The sequence below is a fragment of the Schistocerca nitens genome, chromosome 3, assembly GCF_023898315.1.
Source record: "Schistocerca nitens isolate TAMUIC-IGC-003100 chromosome 3, iqSchNite1.1, whole genome shotgun sequence".
NCBI lineage: Eukaryota > Metazoa > Arthropoda > Insecta > Orthoptera > Acrididae > Schistocerca > Schistocerca nitens.
In genome coordinates, this window is record NC_064616.1 from 775,959,060 (window position 1) to 775,975,708 (window position 16,649).

The following is a 16,649-nucleotide window of genomic DNA, read 5'->3' on the forward strand; positions in this document are numbered from 1 at the left end:
TAAAGATAGTACTGCCTCTTTATAATGAACTGTTGGAAAAAATTGGTATATAGTGAAATACTACTGTCGATTAGACTTTTTGGAGCGTACTGTGGTTTCATAGTTTAGCAACAATTTTTAATCGGTATTTGTTGTATGTTAACTGGTGCTTTTAAATCGGGTTTATTTTATTCATGTTTCAACGAGTAGTTTCTAATTCAAACAGAGGAGTCAATTTCAATAGATTATGATTTGTCAAGCCGAGTGCCTTAAACAAGTGAACTCAGTTGTGACTGGACGATCTGACATGTGTTTCCGGACACTTGCGACTCCTGACATTTGCGGTTTCACCTGCTCAGAAGGGCTGGCTACTCTTGTCTCCTCCCCCACTAGCCGGGCCATGGATTTCCCCCGTACGGTGTCCAGCCACTTGCAGTTTTACCTGTTCTGCCAAAAGTCGGATCGTTCCAAGTGAAGAATGCAATCGAAAAAAGGAGAAATGCTTAGAAGATTAGAATCTTTCTGTCGACCACCTGATGATACAGCTCCGGAAGTAAAGAAGCAAGTGTAGAGGGAGAAGAAAATACACAATTATCTCAGATACGTTGATGGAATGGGAAATCTTCGTAATAAATATTGACTTTTTTACGGTGATGTCTAACTCAGAATGAGGAGGACCTCGCGTCGTCAATAAGAGCCCAGGAGCTCTTATGAAATTAATCTTCATGAAGATCTCTTAAAAATGAGAGATGACAGTATTTTTCTTCTATAAGACGATAAATTAGATGAAAGGATAATAATTTTTAGTGGAAACAAAGGAAAGAAAGCTTCAAAGCGTCTTCCCATTTTTTTAAAGAATAGAACATTTGAGAGCTGCAGCAAGTAGTTTGCACAAATCTATACGATACACGCAGACATAGGAGGCCCGAGTGACTGAAACAAACATTCTTCTTGCTGTATTTGCACTGCTCCCTGATAAGAAGGAAGACACATATGTTCCCATGTTTCGTCTAATCTGAATCTAACTGATGATTACCACTAGAACGAAGATTTAAGACTTCACGTCATATGTGCGCAGCGCTGGCGTTTGTAAAACCGCAGGACGTAAATAACGGATGAGTTGACATTGATGAGAAAGGCTCTCTCAATTTCTTGACTGTTTTGTCGACATCGGCTACAGAATGAACACAACCCCACGGCAATGTGGAATTGCTACGGAAAAAGGCATCGAACGACGAATGTTGTTGAAGGATGGCAAGCGTAATAAACAACGTCGTTGGAAACCCCCCACCCCAGAATCACCTATTTGGTGGAGTGTTTGAAGAAGGAAGCGGAACTCACAAAATGGATGTACATGAAGTTGGAGATGAATCTTGAAGAGAAGACGAGAAAGAAGACATACTTGAAAGTAGACGACAGGATACAGAGAAACAAAAAAATTATGAAAAGACTGGCAACATTAGGCCCTGCTTGAAAGCCATTGTCGTTCTCAGAAACCGGACTAATAAATTAGAACGTAATGTATTAAAAAAACTATGAATACCACTGAGTCCTCGCAAATTATTTAATTAAAATTGTTAAGTATACTGAAGCAATATTGTCGACGGTAATATTGAGCTGTAGTTGTAAATAAAGTGTACTCTAGTTCTTGCATAAAAATGGTGAAGCCTATTTAGGCTGTTTTTAAGCGCCCCAAAATGGTAAATGATCATTTATCATTTTCACAGTCCAAAGCCCATGCAAAGTGTGATGCGAATCAGCCTTCATTAGTTGTAAAAATTAAAATGTATTTCAGCTCTCCCAGCAGTCTCCCTAAACAATAACGGAAATAGTTGGCCGCAGTTCGGTTCTCCAGCGTTTACTCAATAAGCAATGGGTTTTGACTTAACGAAGCCAATGTTAAACATTACTCAAATGACGCTCCTAATTACACTTACATTTAACTTTATTCAACTGTAATTTCCTATTCAATAACCATATTTTCCTTCTCTCTTTTGAACGTTGTGCCAGGACATATTATTAATGAATTTTTGGCCGTAAGGGATATCGGATTTTGGTGAGTATATGATCACGCAGTATTTCATTCTTCTTTTCAACCGTTCGCGTACTCATTTCTTCTTTCCTTATCGTTTTTTGGGCTTTCAGTCATTAGCAACTATGGTTACTAAAGTTAATAAATCAGTTAAGAAGGCTGGGAGAGTGTTTCTGCTAAAAAGAGCGGATAAGCTTTCGTTAGCATCTAACTTGGACAGTAAATTAACGTCACTTAGTTCCAGTAACATGGACGTAGAAGAACTGTGCGGCAAAGTTTAAGCAGATTATATGTCCAGTAAGAGGATTAAGGGCGGAAAAGACCTAACATACTTTAATAACGAGATTCGGAAAATGTTGAGGAAGCAGAGGCTGTTGCACCTTCGGATGAAAAGAGAAATCACAAATGACGACACGCAAAAGTTAGTAGAGGTTCGTGCGACTGTGAAAAGATATGTATGCGAAGCATACAATAACTACCACCGTCATATCTTCGCAAAAGATTTGGTGCTATCTAAAATCGCTAAGCGGATCTAAGGCTTCCATCCACTCACTTGTTGACCAGTCTTGTGTGGCAGTTGAAGATAGCAAAATGAAAGCCGAGGTTTTAAATTTCACGTTCAAGAAATCGTTCACGCGGGAGAATCGTACAAACGTACCGTCTTTTGACCATTGAACAGACTCCCGTGTATACGAAATAGAATAAGCATCTCTGGCGTAGAGAAATAAGTGAAAGAGTTGAAAACAAATAAGTCACCAGGTCCCGATGGAATCCCTATTCGATTTTTCAAAGGATGCTTTATAGCATTGGTGTCTTACCTACCTTGCATTAATCGCGAATCTCTCGCCCAGAACAGCGTCCCAAGAGACAGGGGGAAAAATCGCAGGTGAATGCTGCGTATAAGAAGAGCAAAAGAACAGACCCGGAAAATACAGACCAACATCCCTAACATCGATTTGCTGCAGAACCCTTGAACATATTCTCAGTTCGAATATTATAAATTTTCTTGAGACCGAGAATTGTATGTCCACGAGTCATCATGGTTTTAGAAAGCATCGCTCGCGCGAAATTTAGCTTGCCCTTTTTTTCACATGGTATCCTTGCAAACGATGGGTCGAGGGCAACAGGCACATTCCGTATTTCTAGATTCCCGGAAAGCGTTTGACACGGTGTCCCACTGCAGCGTCAGGAGAGCCTCAGGGGGGTGTGATAGGGCCACTATTATTCTCTGTACATAATTGATTTGGCGGACAGGGTGGGCAGCAAATTGCGGCTGTTTGCTGATGATACTGTGGTGTGCTGTAGGGTGTCGAAGTTGAGTGAATGTAGCAGGGTACAAGGTGGCTTAGACAAAATTTCTAGTTGGTGTGATTAATGGTAGCTAGCTATAAATGTAGAAAAATTTAAATTAATGTGGATGAGTAAGGCAAACAATCCCGTAATGTTCGGATACAGCATTAGTAGCGTCCTGTTTGACAGTCAAGTCGTTCAAATATCTGCGTACAACGTTGCAAAGCAATATGAAATGGAGCGAAAAATGAGGGTTGTGGTAGGGAAGGCGAATGGTCGACTTCGGTTCACTGCGAGAATTCTAGGAAAGTGTGGTTCATCTGTAAAGGAGACAAGGAGACAGCATATAGGACACTAGTGCGACCTATTCTTGAGTACTGCTCAAGTGTTTGGAACTGTGAAAGCTTAGAGAACCGGCGTTTGTAGCAGCCTGCAGAACGATTCTACTACCCCCAACATACATTGCCCGTAAGGACCACGAAGACAAGATACGATAAATTAGGTCTCATACAGAGGCATATAGATAGTCGTTTTTCCCTCGTCCTGTTTGCGAGTGGAACAGAAAAGGAAATTACTAGTAGCGGTACGGGGTACCCTCTGCCACGATGGATTTGGATTGCGAAATATCTGTGTAGATGTAGATATTCAAATAGCCACAAAAGCAGTGTTCAAAATGATTAGCGAACATTCCTGGTCTTTTTACGTCGTTCCTTTCCTGTTTCTCCCATGGACATAGGCTGTTTCTATCTTAGTCAACAAGTGTGGAAAGTACAGGGTGTTTCAAAAATGACCGGTATATTTGAAACGGCAATAAAAACTAAACGAGCAGCGATAGAAATACACCGTTTGTTGCAATATGCTTGGGACAACAGTACATTTTCAGGCAGACAAACTTTCGAAATTACAGTAGTTACAATTTTCAACAACAGATGGCGCTGCGGTCTGGGAACCTCTATAGTACGATATTTTCCACATATCCACCATGCGTAGCAATAATATGGCGTAGTCTCTGAATGAAATTACCCGAAACCTTTGACAACGTGTCTGGCGGAACGGCTTCACATGCAGATGAGATGTACTGCTTCAGCTGTTCAATTGTTTCTGGATTCTGGCGGTACACCTGGTCTTTCAAGTGTCCCCACAGAAAGAAGTCACAGGGGTTCATGTCTGGCGAATAGGGAGGCCAATCCACGCCGCCTCCTGTATGTTTCGGATAGCCCAAAGCAATCACACGATCATCGAAATATTCATTCAGGAAATTAAAGACGTCGGCCGTGCGATGTGGCCGGGCACCATCTTGCATAAACCACGAGGTGTTCGCAGTGTCGTCTAAGGCAGTTTGTACCGCCACAAATTCACGAAGAATGTCCAGATAGCGTGATGCAGTAATCGTTTCGGATCTGAAAAATGGGCCAATGATCCCTTTGGAAGACATGGCGGCCCAGACCAGTACTTTTTGAGGATGCAGGGACGATGGGACTGCAACATGGGGCTTTTCGGTTCCCCATATGCGCCAGTTCTGTTTATTGACGAAGCCGTCCAGGTAAAAATAAGCTTCGTCAGTAAACCAAATGCTGCCCACATGCATATCGCCGTCATCAATCCTGTGCACTATATCGTTAGCGAATGTCTCTCGTGCAGCAATGGTAGCGGCGCTGAGGGGTTGCCGCGTTTGAATTTTGTATGGATAGAGGTGTAAACTCTGGCGCATGAGACGATACGTGGACGTTGGCGTCATTTGGACCGCAGCTGCAACACGGCGAACGGAAACCCGAGGCCGCTGTTGGATCACCTGCTGCACTAGCTGCGCCTTGCCCTCTGTGGTTGCCGTACGCGGTCGCCCTACCTTTCCAGCACGTTCATCCGTCACGTTCCCAGTCCGTTGAAATTTTTCAAACAGATCCTTTATTGTATCGCTTTTCGGTCCTTTGGTTACATTAAACCTCCGTTGAAAACTTCGTCTTGTTGCAACAACACTGTGTTCTAGGCGGTGGAATTCCAACACCAGAAAAATCCTCTGTTCTAAGGAATAAACCATGTTGTCTACAGCACACTTGCACGTTGTGAACAGCACACGCTTACAGCAGAAAGACCACGTACAGAATGGCGCACCCACAGACTGCGTTGTCTTCTATATCTTTCACATCACTTGCAGCGCCATCTGTTGTTGAAAATTGTAACTACTGTAATTTCGAAAGTTTGTCCGCCTGAAAATGCGCTGTTGTCCCAAGCATATTGCAACAAACGGTGTATTTCTATCGCTGCTCGTTTAGTTTTTATTGCCGTTTCAAATATACCGGTCATTTTTGAAACACCCTGTAGCTACTGTACAGACGAATTGACTATATTTATGCGTGGGAGAACTAATTACAGGTCAACATAGCCGATGAAATGGCTTTTGTTTCCCGAAGTTTTAAATGTTTCGAGTTCCGGATTTTAGTATTAGATGTAATGATTATATCTAAAATCTCATCAATAATTATATCAATATTTTCATTTGGCAACGTGATTTCAAGATGCCAAGATGTCGAAAAAGGAGACGCCTTACGCACTGGCTGTATTGAGTAAGATGCGGAAACGGCGGCTCGCAAGCGGACAGGACGAGCACGAGGAAAGGCATCGGTTTCCTGATGGATTGCTGCTTAAACTACCTGTCGAACAGGATAACCGCAGATGTCCGGCAAACCGTGCTGACCGCAAATGTCCAGCAAACACTGCCGACTGCCAATGTGCGTGATCGCAACTGTCCAGTATTCGACTGATGTGGGCAATACAAGACCTGAAACTTTTGTAAAATACCATTCAAAAGCCAAGACGCACAAAATATTTTTTATTCCACACAGTTGGTTTCAATAGCCTTAGCTGTTATCTTCAGGTCTCAAATTTTTTTTTAACATGTTCATTTTATGCTGAACCTCATTCACAAGATGTCAAGTGGATAAAACTCAGCACATTATAAAGTTTGTCACCTCTAAAATAATTAAAAATACGCAGCACCTTGTCCAAAAGGCCATGTCCACATACATATTGCTCACAGATGCCCTACCCAAAGGTGGATGGAGGGAGGGGAGATGGAGGGGTAGAGATGAGGGGAGGTAAGAGGGCCTCTAATTTTGGCAGTTTTTGATCGCACATGTAGGAGAACACGGGTTCAACTACCGCCCCCTCTGCTGTCTTTTGGGACAACGATTTTTCCCAGTACATGTGTTGCATTATGACGCATTCATTATGAGTGCTGGTTTTTTTTCACGATGTGTAATTACAACAGTGAAGCATTTTCCATCAGTTGTGGTAGCGTGTATTAGCTTCGATTATCTGGGCTGCAGATTGATTGTCGAGTAGGCATCTAAAGCGAACTCTGACGTCAAACAACAGTAGATACAGTCCTCAGCTATATGCTTACAGGTAATACACTTATTAAACTCCTCTCTGTCCAACTCAAGCATCTCGTCAGTTGCATATATTTCCCATCAGAAATGTAAAGATAGTACTTCTCACTCCACACTTTTTTCCTGCCAGCTTGTAGGTGAAGTGTATAGTTTCAGTGCGTCTGCTACGTGTTTCGGGTGGTATTGTGAATTTTTTTCCCATCAGGATAGCACCAGTTGTATGGCACCATCAATTTTTAGCTGTATTTCGATTTTAGGCACTCCTTGTGTGGCGCTATGCATATAGTTGTGTAATTAGGCCCAATCTTTATGATTAATTGCGTAATTAGGACAATCATTACTTTAGTTTCCAACCAAAATAAATAAAGTACCCTAACCTAACCTTCCTCTCATGCTTCTGGGTAGTTTCCACGTGTTGGGGGGTTACTTGGGATTTCTGTCCAGAAGGACCAAGGTTTGAGCCGCAGAGAGGCCACTTTTAATTTCCCTCCAATTCCGGGGTGTGGGGTCGGGTTGGACGTCGGTACAGCCCTGGGACAAAGAAATTCCCACCATTTTCGAAATTCCCGTCAAAATTCTAAATTCCCAAGAAAATTCGAAATTCCCGACAAGGGTAGGGGGGGGGGGGAGGAGGGGTAGAAGTGTGGAAGAGGGGAGAATGGGCGGGAACCCACGTGCAGGCTGAGGGAAACACATCGCATCATGGGGGGGGGGGGGGCGTGGACGTGGTTCGGTGAGGTAATTAATTGATCAGTTTAATTAATTTGCATGTCAACTTGATATCAAAAGTGTCCTATCAGTGTCATCTTCCTGCCACAACGGTAAACTGGCAGCAATACCTAATTTGTGAAAAAGGTGTGAAACGTATTTTGCAGTGAATGAAACAGCATGAGTACTACGTAGGAAACATACATGAATACAAACATAATCATAAACACAGGGTGTATATAAATGTTTATCCTGATAACAGAACAGTGTAATTGTTAATTGGATACAGTAAATGAATCATGCGTTATACAACACATGCCTCTACTCATTAAGTTTTTAACATTACGTAAACATTTAATACAGGTAACACTCTTCAATACTTAATCACTTCAATATGTGCACCCCTGGTAAAATGCAAAATATCAAGGCAGTATTCAGTCTCTTGCCACACATTCTGCAGTATGTCTGGTGTCAGTGTCAATGGAATCCCTTATGCGTTGTTGCAATGTCGAAATATCCTGAACTGCCGTTTTGTACACAATATCTTTCACAGGCCCGTAAAGAAAGAAATCTAAGGGGATAATGTCATTTGATCTCAAGGGCCATGGAATTGGGCCATCCCTGCCAATCCACCTGTTGGGTGGAAATCATGGACTTCTACAACCCAATGACGGAGGGGTCATATTGCTAAAATACGATAAAGTCTTGCATATCCTTTGGACATGGAATGGCATAATTCACTAAAATATCTAGGTACCATAAACTCTTGCAATTCTTTCACTGAATTAAAATGGGTCAGTCACTCGATCACACATTAACCCAAATCACATGTTAATCTTAGGACTGTCCCGAATGTGTTCTCGTACAACATGTGGCGTGTTTGATGCCCCGATGCGGACATTATGGCGATTAACTGAGCCACAAACATTAAATGTAGCCTCATTGGAAAAACACATACGCTTGAAGAAACCGTTGTCCTCATCTAAACGGTTCAGCATGTCCATTGCAAAATGTTCACGTGTTGGGCATTCATCTGGTTGTAACGCCTGGACAATTTGGACCTTATAAGCGTACAGTTTGAGACGTTTGCGAACCATTTCGTGGACTGCTCACTTTGGCACTTGAAGCTCCCGCGAAGCTTGTCTAATCGATTTTTGTGGCGACTTGGTGAATGCGGTCTGAACTACCTGCACAGTCTCCTCCGAAACAGATGATCTGCCGCTACTTGTCCGTTTCTGAACCAATCCCGTTGCTAAAAAGTTTCCGTTCATGTTCTAATTAACTCAACATCAGGTGTTTTCTTTCCATAATGGGACATAAACTTTCGCTGCACAGTAATCGGTGATTTGGTTTCAGCTAGCCACACAACACACAAGTTTCTCTAGGGGGGAAGCCATTTTTACGAGGTAACTCACACAGCGCTCCTTGTGGCGAAAGTGTTGAATGAGACACAGCTGTACAGAAACTTCAAGGGTTCCCTACTAGACCTGTAACAAAAAACAAACATTACGGTCACAAATATAATTAACATTTAACCTTGAAATCAGGGTAAACATTTATGGACGCCCTATAACACATCCAACTGAAATATTCAGTGAAATCAATAATTTAGAATTAGTAGTTCTTTTCTGGGCCCGTAAAAAAATAAACAATTATTTGAAAAAAAATTATGTACCCATATAAGATTTTAAAATTAACGCACACAATTTCATTGCACGTAAATCACTGTCACTTCTTATCGGCGCTGATGTTCGCTGATTCCACCTGATGGATGCAACCAGCTTCTTATGTCCAGGCCTCATCACTATGGCTATAGTCCTTCCCACACTCGCCTCTGTGTGCGGATAGCAGTGCTGTGCAATCTCTCGCCAGCCAATGTGTGTACTTTCAAATGTTCAGACAAATAGCCCCAGCAAGTCATAACTCAAATGACTGACCCATGACCACCCAGTGATCACAGTACAAAACCCTTCCCTGGTTCACCGTGTGTCCACTGTATATAGTTCTGAAATAAAACTCACTAAGCCAACAAGACAAATGAATTAATGTAAATTCAAACAGATTCACATATCCATGACATTCCACCATGCTTCAGCCAATACCATTTAAATTTTGACAGGATTTTGTTGCCTCCTGCAAGCTTCGCATGATATTAATTAACAATAATGAAATAACAAATTAACTCCTGCTTCCCCAGCGGAATAGATATCCACAAAATAAACTAAGCTAGCCCCAGATCCTTTGCTAATCTTACAAAACACACTTTACCTCTATATTCTAACATGAATAAATAAATCATCAGCCGGCCGCTGTGGCCGAGCGGTTCCAGGCGCTTCAGTCAGGAACCACGTGGCTGCTACGGTCGCAGGTTCGAATCCTGCCTTGGGCATGGATGTACGTGATGTCCTTAGGTTAGTTAGGTTTAAGTAGTTCTACGTCTAGGGAACTGATGACCTCAGATGTTAAATCCCATAGTGCTTAGAGTCATTTGAACCATTTGAAACAAATCAACATATATTCATTCCCTTTTTACAAATGAAAATTTACATTGAAATTCACACCACTTACCTCGCCCCTACGCACCAGACTTATCCTCCAAGTACCATTTCTCATGCCACACCTGCTCACTATCGCAATTCAAAATATTTTATCACCCGTATGCCTCCACGTATATATTCACACAAAAAAATGCCCAAATTCTTTTCTTACACCTGGAATATTCTTACTGAACATCAAATTTTATCCTTACCATTCAAATAGAACTTCATACATCACTTTCACTTACACCAGCTGTGCAAATCATGTCACATAACACACATAAACCTTCCTGACCACATATAACATTATAATGAAAACCTCCAAAATAGTTTCAATAACATGAAAATACGGCATAAATAAATACTTTAGCATAAATACGTTTACTTCTCTTCATTCTTTTTACTTTTCAGTCTATTCTACTTTTTCCGTCTCTGTCCAACCAGTACTGAAATCCTTATCCCTAAACACATGATATTTGCCTTCCATAAAAAAACCATATCTCAACTTCTACCTTAGGACGAATTTCATACCGGCCGCTGTGGCCGAGCGGCTCTAGGCGCTCCAGTCTGGAACCACGCGACCGCTACGGCCGCAGTTTCGAATTCTGCCTCGGACATGGATGTGTGTTATGTCCTTAGGTTACTTAGGTTTAAGTAGTTCTAAGTTCTAGGGGACTGATGACCTCAGATGTTAAGTCCCATAGTGCTCAGAACCATTTTTGAACGAATTTCATAATACTTGCATTACAATAATTAATTCTGTCTTAACTGACGCATTCATCACTAAAATAATTATTATTACCCACTGGTAAAAGCGCGATCATAAGATTCTAAGAATAACCACATTATCGGTTGCACCATTACCTTTAAAATCTTAGTATCAACACATGCTTCCTTTTAAGCAAGCCGATTTAGTAACAATCAAAGGATACTCACATCATCCACTGCATCACCACCACAAAAATCAGACCAGCATATGCTTTTCTTGAGCAGGCTCACACAATAATTTATTGTTAATAACTTCCTTTCCACTAACTATTTTGCCCCTCAGCTCCATAGCAACACCTGTTTCCTCTTCTGGCTACCTCATTGCCTCTATTACAGACATCAGAATAATAACAAGATGTTATTACTCTTCATTTCGGATAGTAACTATCACACATCCTGACATTATAATTACAATACACACTTCTTCTCTTATTACTAATACAGGTATGTAAAGTGCACATATTCCTCCTATCCGACACATTTCTCTCACCCTCCCGAGAATTTTCTCCTTTCCCTATAATTGCCTCTACCAGACACGTGCCAGTCTTCATACTTTCTTCTTCACCTTTGCCATATCATCCATGTTGGCAAGAAAATTGTTCCTGCAAACTGCCAAGAATTCGTAAGTGCCCCAGTGTCGTTAAATTCTGACTGCATGTAAGACTGTCGTCAGAAAATTGCCATGATTAAAGTGCCCTCTTTTAATCTGTAAACTCACAGTCGCCTGTACCCTTTCACATCATACCGCAAGACCAGTGTAGTCTTGCAAAACATTTGCATAAGAAAACAGATACAAAAGACATCATAACTCAATAAATAAAACAGATACAGATGAGTGGCTTTCAGGGGTGAAAGCTGTCGTGCAATGCTATCACCTGAGATATTATTTGTTGAAATCGCAAGAGGCATTTAAGAGTTGTTAAATCAGAGGTTCATCGTGAAAATGTTTGTTCACTTTGAGCTACGAACTTCGGTAGTTTGAAAGATATTGAAAATACTATTTTGTATATATGGGGTTAATGCTTGTTTATAAAGGATTATTCGTTCTCAAAGAACTGTAAGAAGTCATATTTCAACTTGTCTCAAAGTCCGCCATTGCCGGTCATTCCACATTCTGCTAAGCGTGCGACCATTGCCCAGCTGCTCTCTTTTGGGATTTACCTGAGCCCCTGGCCCGCTAATATTCAGCTGTACATCACATTCACCTTACCTTGTGGCACACCAAAAATACATCATTCTTAACCTCTGTTTAGATTATATGACTAGACATGATCACTTCGCAGAAGAAATATATTACAACAATTTTTAAACAAGAAAATGTTATAAATACTCGGTCAAACTAAGATCATTGACAATCTACATCTACATCTACATTTATACTCCGCAAGCCACCCAACGGTGTGTGGTAGAGGGCACTTTACGTGCCACTGTCATTGCCTCCCTTTCCTTTGTTGATGGATTACATTTTCTAAGGACTCTCCTAATGAATCTCAACCTGGCACCCGCCTTACCAACAATTAATTTTGTATGATCATTCCACTTCAAATCGTTTCGTACGCATACTCCCAGATATTTTACAGAAGTAACTGCTATCAGTGTTTGTTCCGCCATCATATAATCATACAATAAAGGATCCCTCTTTCTATGTATTCGCAATACATTACATTTGTCTATGTTAAGGGCCAGTTCCACTCCCTACACCAAGTGCCTATCCGCTGCAGATCTTCCTGCATTTCGCTGCAATTTTGTAATGCTGCAACTTCTCTGTATACTACAGCATCATCCGCGAAAAGCCGCACGGAACTCCCGACACTATCTACTAGGTCATTTACATATATTGCGAAAAGCAATGGTCCCATAACACTCCCCTGTGGCAAGCCAGATGTTACTTTAACGTCTGTAGACGTCTCTCCATTGAGAACAACATGCTGCGTTCTGAAACTTCCTGGCAGATTAAAACTGTGTGCCGGGCCGAGACTCGAACGCGGGACCTTTGCCTGAGTTCGAGTCTCGGTCCGGCACACAGTTTTAATCTGCCAGGAAGTTTCATATCAGCGCACACTCCGCTGCAGAGTGAAAATCTCATTCTATGGTGTGTTCTGTTTGCTAAAAACTCTTCAATCCAGCCACATAGCTGGTCTGATATTCCGTAGGCTCTTACTTTATCAGGCGACAGTGCGGAACTGTATCGAACGCCTTCCGGAAGTCAAGGAAAATGGCATCTACCTGGGAGCCTGTATCTAATATTTTCTCAGTCTCATGAACAAATAAAGCGAGTTGGGTCTCACACGATCCCTGTTTCCGGAATCCATGTTGATTCCTACAGAGTAGATTCTGGGTTTCCAGAAATGACATGATACGCGAGCAAAAAACATGTCCTAAAATTCTACAACAGATCGATGTCAAAGAATAGGCCTATAGTGCAATGCTTACATCTGAGACATCATTTGTTGAAATTGAATGAAGCATTTAAAAGCTGTTAATTCAGAGTTTCATTATGAAAGTGTTTGTTCAATGTGAGCTATGAGCTTCTGAAGTTTGAAAGATAGTGAAAATATTGCCGTGTCATTGAATGAACCTAATTTTTCTGATATCGTAAGTGTAATGTAAAATTTCGTTGGAAATATCTCCTTCAAGATAGCGAAGATTCTTAATAATCTTCATGTGAATGTGGTTTTTCAAGATTTCGGATTTGATGGGATCGGTGAAGGATGATTTGTTACTGCGGAAGGCGGGAATTTACAAAATACCGTGTCAATGTGGTATGGCCAGACAACGCATATAGTGGAAGAGCGTTGTACAGAACATCAACGTTGCACTCGCCTACTGCAACCCAGTAAGTCTTCAGTTGCGGATCATTGTATGTCTAACGGACATTCAATGGAGTACGACAAAATGTTCGATTTTGGCCACAGCAACAACTTTTTGGGACTCCTTTATCAAAGAATCCGTTGAAATACGCAATGCGGGAAATCTAACGAACCGTGACAGTGGTTACCAATTGAATAACGCATGGAATCCCGTCATCTCCGAAATTTGCTCGACACGAAGATGCTAGAAGACTTCGATAGCTGTGGCCAGCGACAATACCGACGACAGCTGAGTACTGCAGTTCCACCAGCGAGGGCGCTGCCGTTGGGCGGTATGGTCCTTCTGTCTCCGCGACTGCAACGCATGCTCGGCAGTACTATCAGCGCACTATATAAGACGGAGCGGAGAACGTCTTCGTTAGCCCTCGTTCTGCTCATCTGAAGATGGCTAGCAGTTGTCCAGCCGAAATATCGTGCAATGAAGTTTACGACGACCGGCTGCAAGCCCGAAATTTTTTTGAACAATCGTAAGTGTATTCGGATTTGCTTTAACCCTTTGTTGCCTGATGGTACTTAAAAGTACCAGTAAGTTTTGACTCTCATTATTTTCTCGTGGTGCAGTTTCGTGATCTGAGAGCCTGTCGGTACGTTATAGTAACTCTGCTCTACTGTTTCATAGATGTTATTATGCAATACATAGACCTCTCTGGCTGTCAGAGCTTGAAATTATTTTTCCCGCGCTGCTGTGAAAACAGAAGATTGTATGTGCTTGTTTCCATGGTGTTGCCTGAATTTGTGCGCAATTTATTGAAACTTCCGCTGAGTTTTACATTGTAAGTACTTACCTTCTTTGTATTTTTATAATAGTTTGAAGCCTTACGTTACAAGGGAATGAGATAAAGTGGAAAATATAAAGCGGACTTAGTAGTACCGTCAGGTTGTGCGAACACTTTATTGTAGCAACAGTGCGTTACCTCTCACTAGTTGTTCTGTCCACTTTTTCGCACACAGATGGACGAAAATCGTAAAACTGGTGGCTACTTTCGACCTTTGAGTGATGCAGACACTGAAGCAATTTTATATGAGAACATTCCTTCTGATATTACAGAGGATACTGACATCGCAGATGATGACGAAAATGTTAATAATTTTGACAAAGATTTTTCGTGCCATTTTGCAAGAGGCAGATTCTGAAACAAACTCCACTTTTTCGGATAATGATGCCTCAGAGTGTTCTTTGCCGTTTACACCTTCACCTCAAAGTGAATACCGGACACACATAGTAAGGTAAATTTATGCGAATTTAAAAAAAAATCAGAAATATCATATTTTTGTTAATTAATTTTCTAATGTAAAAATATTTAATATTTATGTGGAATAAAATACAAGTTATAAAAATTGGAGCATTTTTCTGCGCATGTTGTGATTCTGTCCATGGAGTCTGACGGTACTTCTGAGTACCAGGAGTGAAAAAAGTTGTAAAAAATAAAATAAAATGTTACAAAAAATCCTACCGTCATTTGAGGCCACAATAGCATAAATTCTGCAAAGAAAATGTTAAAAAGTAAATTTTTTCTTATGTCAGGTAACAAAGGGATACTCGGCTATAAATTATTATTCATTTTCAAAGAGGTGTAAGAATCCATCTTTGATTGTCTCAGAGTTCGCCATTGCTAGTCATTCCACATTCTGCTAAGTGAGCGACCATTATCCAGCTCCTTTCTTTTGGAATTTACCCATATGCGGCTACACCACTCTTCTTCGTCGCTGGCTGGCCTGGCATGGCCATTTCGACGCGCCCTGAGCCCCGGACTCTTAGCGTTCAGCCGTACACCGAATTCACCTTACCCTTTAACAAGTGTGACTGCCCAAATACTCACTACATACGTGTAAAGTTACACCACCGTGCACACTGTTTTCTGTACTGAAGTTCAGCAATGGTGGCCTGTACACACTCTCGTGAAATGCCACAATTCCATGAGAGCTCTGCGTCTGTGTTGTCCGACGATTTTCTCTGATGAGTTCATCATCCCCAGTCCGATTAGTCTCGTCAGTTGCCGTACGCGGTTGTCCACTCTGAGCTTTGTAAAACGCATTGAGGTTAGCATCACCATTTCCTTCATAACGAGCAAGAACAACCCAACATCGCACATTACTGATATCAATTCGATCATCACCGTACACAGTTTCCATTCTCATATGGATTACAATTGGTGGTACGTTTTCTGAAATTAGAAACTCGATTATAGCACGCTGTTTCTCACACACCGACGTACTTAAGTTATACAGGGCCACGTTACACGCTAAAATTCTGAGCCCTCTAACGGCAGAGGTTTGCAGCTTGTGTCAGCGATGCGTGAAAGTCGGCCAAGTAATATGATTGACACGTAATACTTCAAATGATATTGCGAACAGAATAAAAGATTCGTAGGAATTACTTTTCAGCACGTCCTCGTAGGACATCACAGAGCTGACACAACAGCAAGGCGTGTGTAGCACCATAACGCCACTGGGTGACTTCACTTGCTGGCACGCTAAGATTGTTTTCTGCAAAATACTAATGTTATGACAGGAACAGTCACGCTAGACCGCAACTAATATTTATTAATTATGGTAACCGGTTTCAGTCAGACATACGTATCTTCAGACCACTAGCTCCGATATTTAACAAAATGAGCAAAGTTCACTTCTTGGTCCATGTATACTTGGCCAATTTTGTTAAATATCGGAGCTAGTGGTCTAAAGATAGGCATGTTTGACTGAAACCTGTTACCAGACTAAATAAATATTTGCTGTGACCTACACTCACTGTTTTTCTCACACTGCTTAAGAAAATTTGTGTCTTTCCACTATGTTGTTGTTGTTGTGGTCTTCAGTCCTGAGACTGGTTTGATGCAGCTCTCCATGCTACTCTATCCTGTGCAAGCTTCTTCATCTCCCAGTACCTACTGCAACCTACATCCTTCTGAATCTGCTTAGTGTATTCATCTCTTGGTCTCCCTCTACGATTTTTACCCTCCACGCTGCCCTCCAATGCTAAATTGGTGATCCCTTGATGCCTCAAAACATGTCCTACCAACCGATCCCTTCTTCTAATCAAGTTGTGCCACAAACTTCTCTTCTCCCCAATCCTATT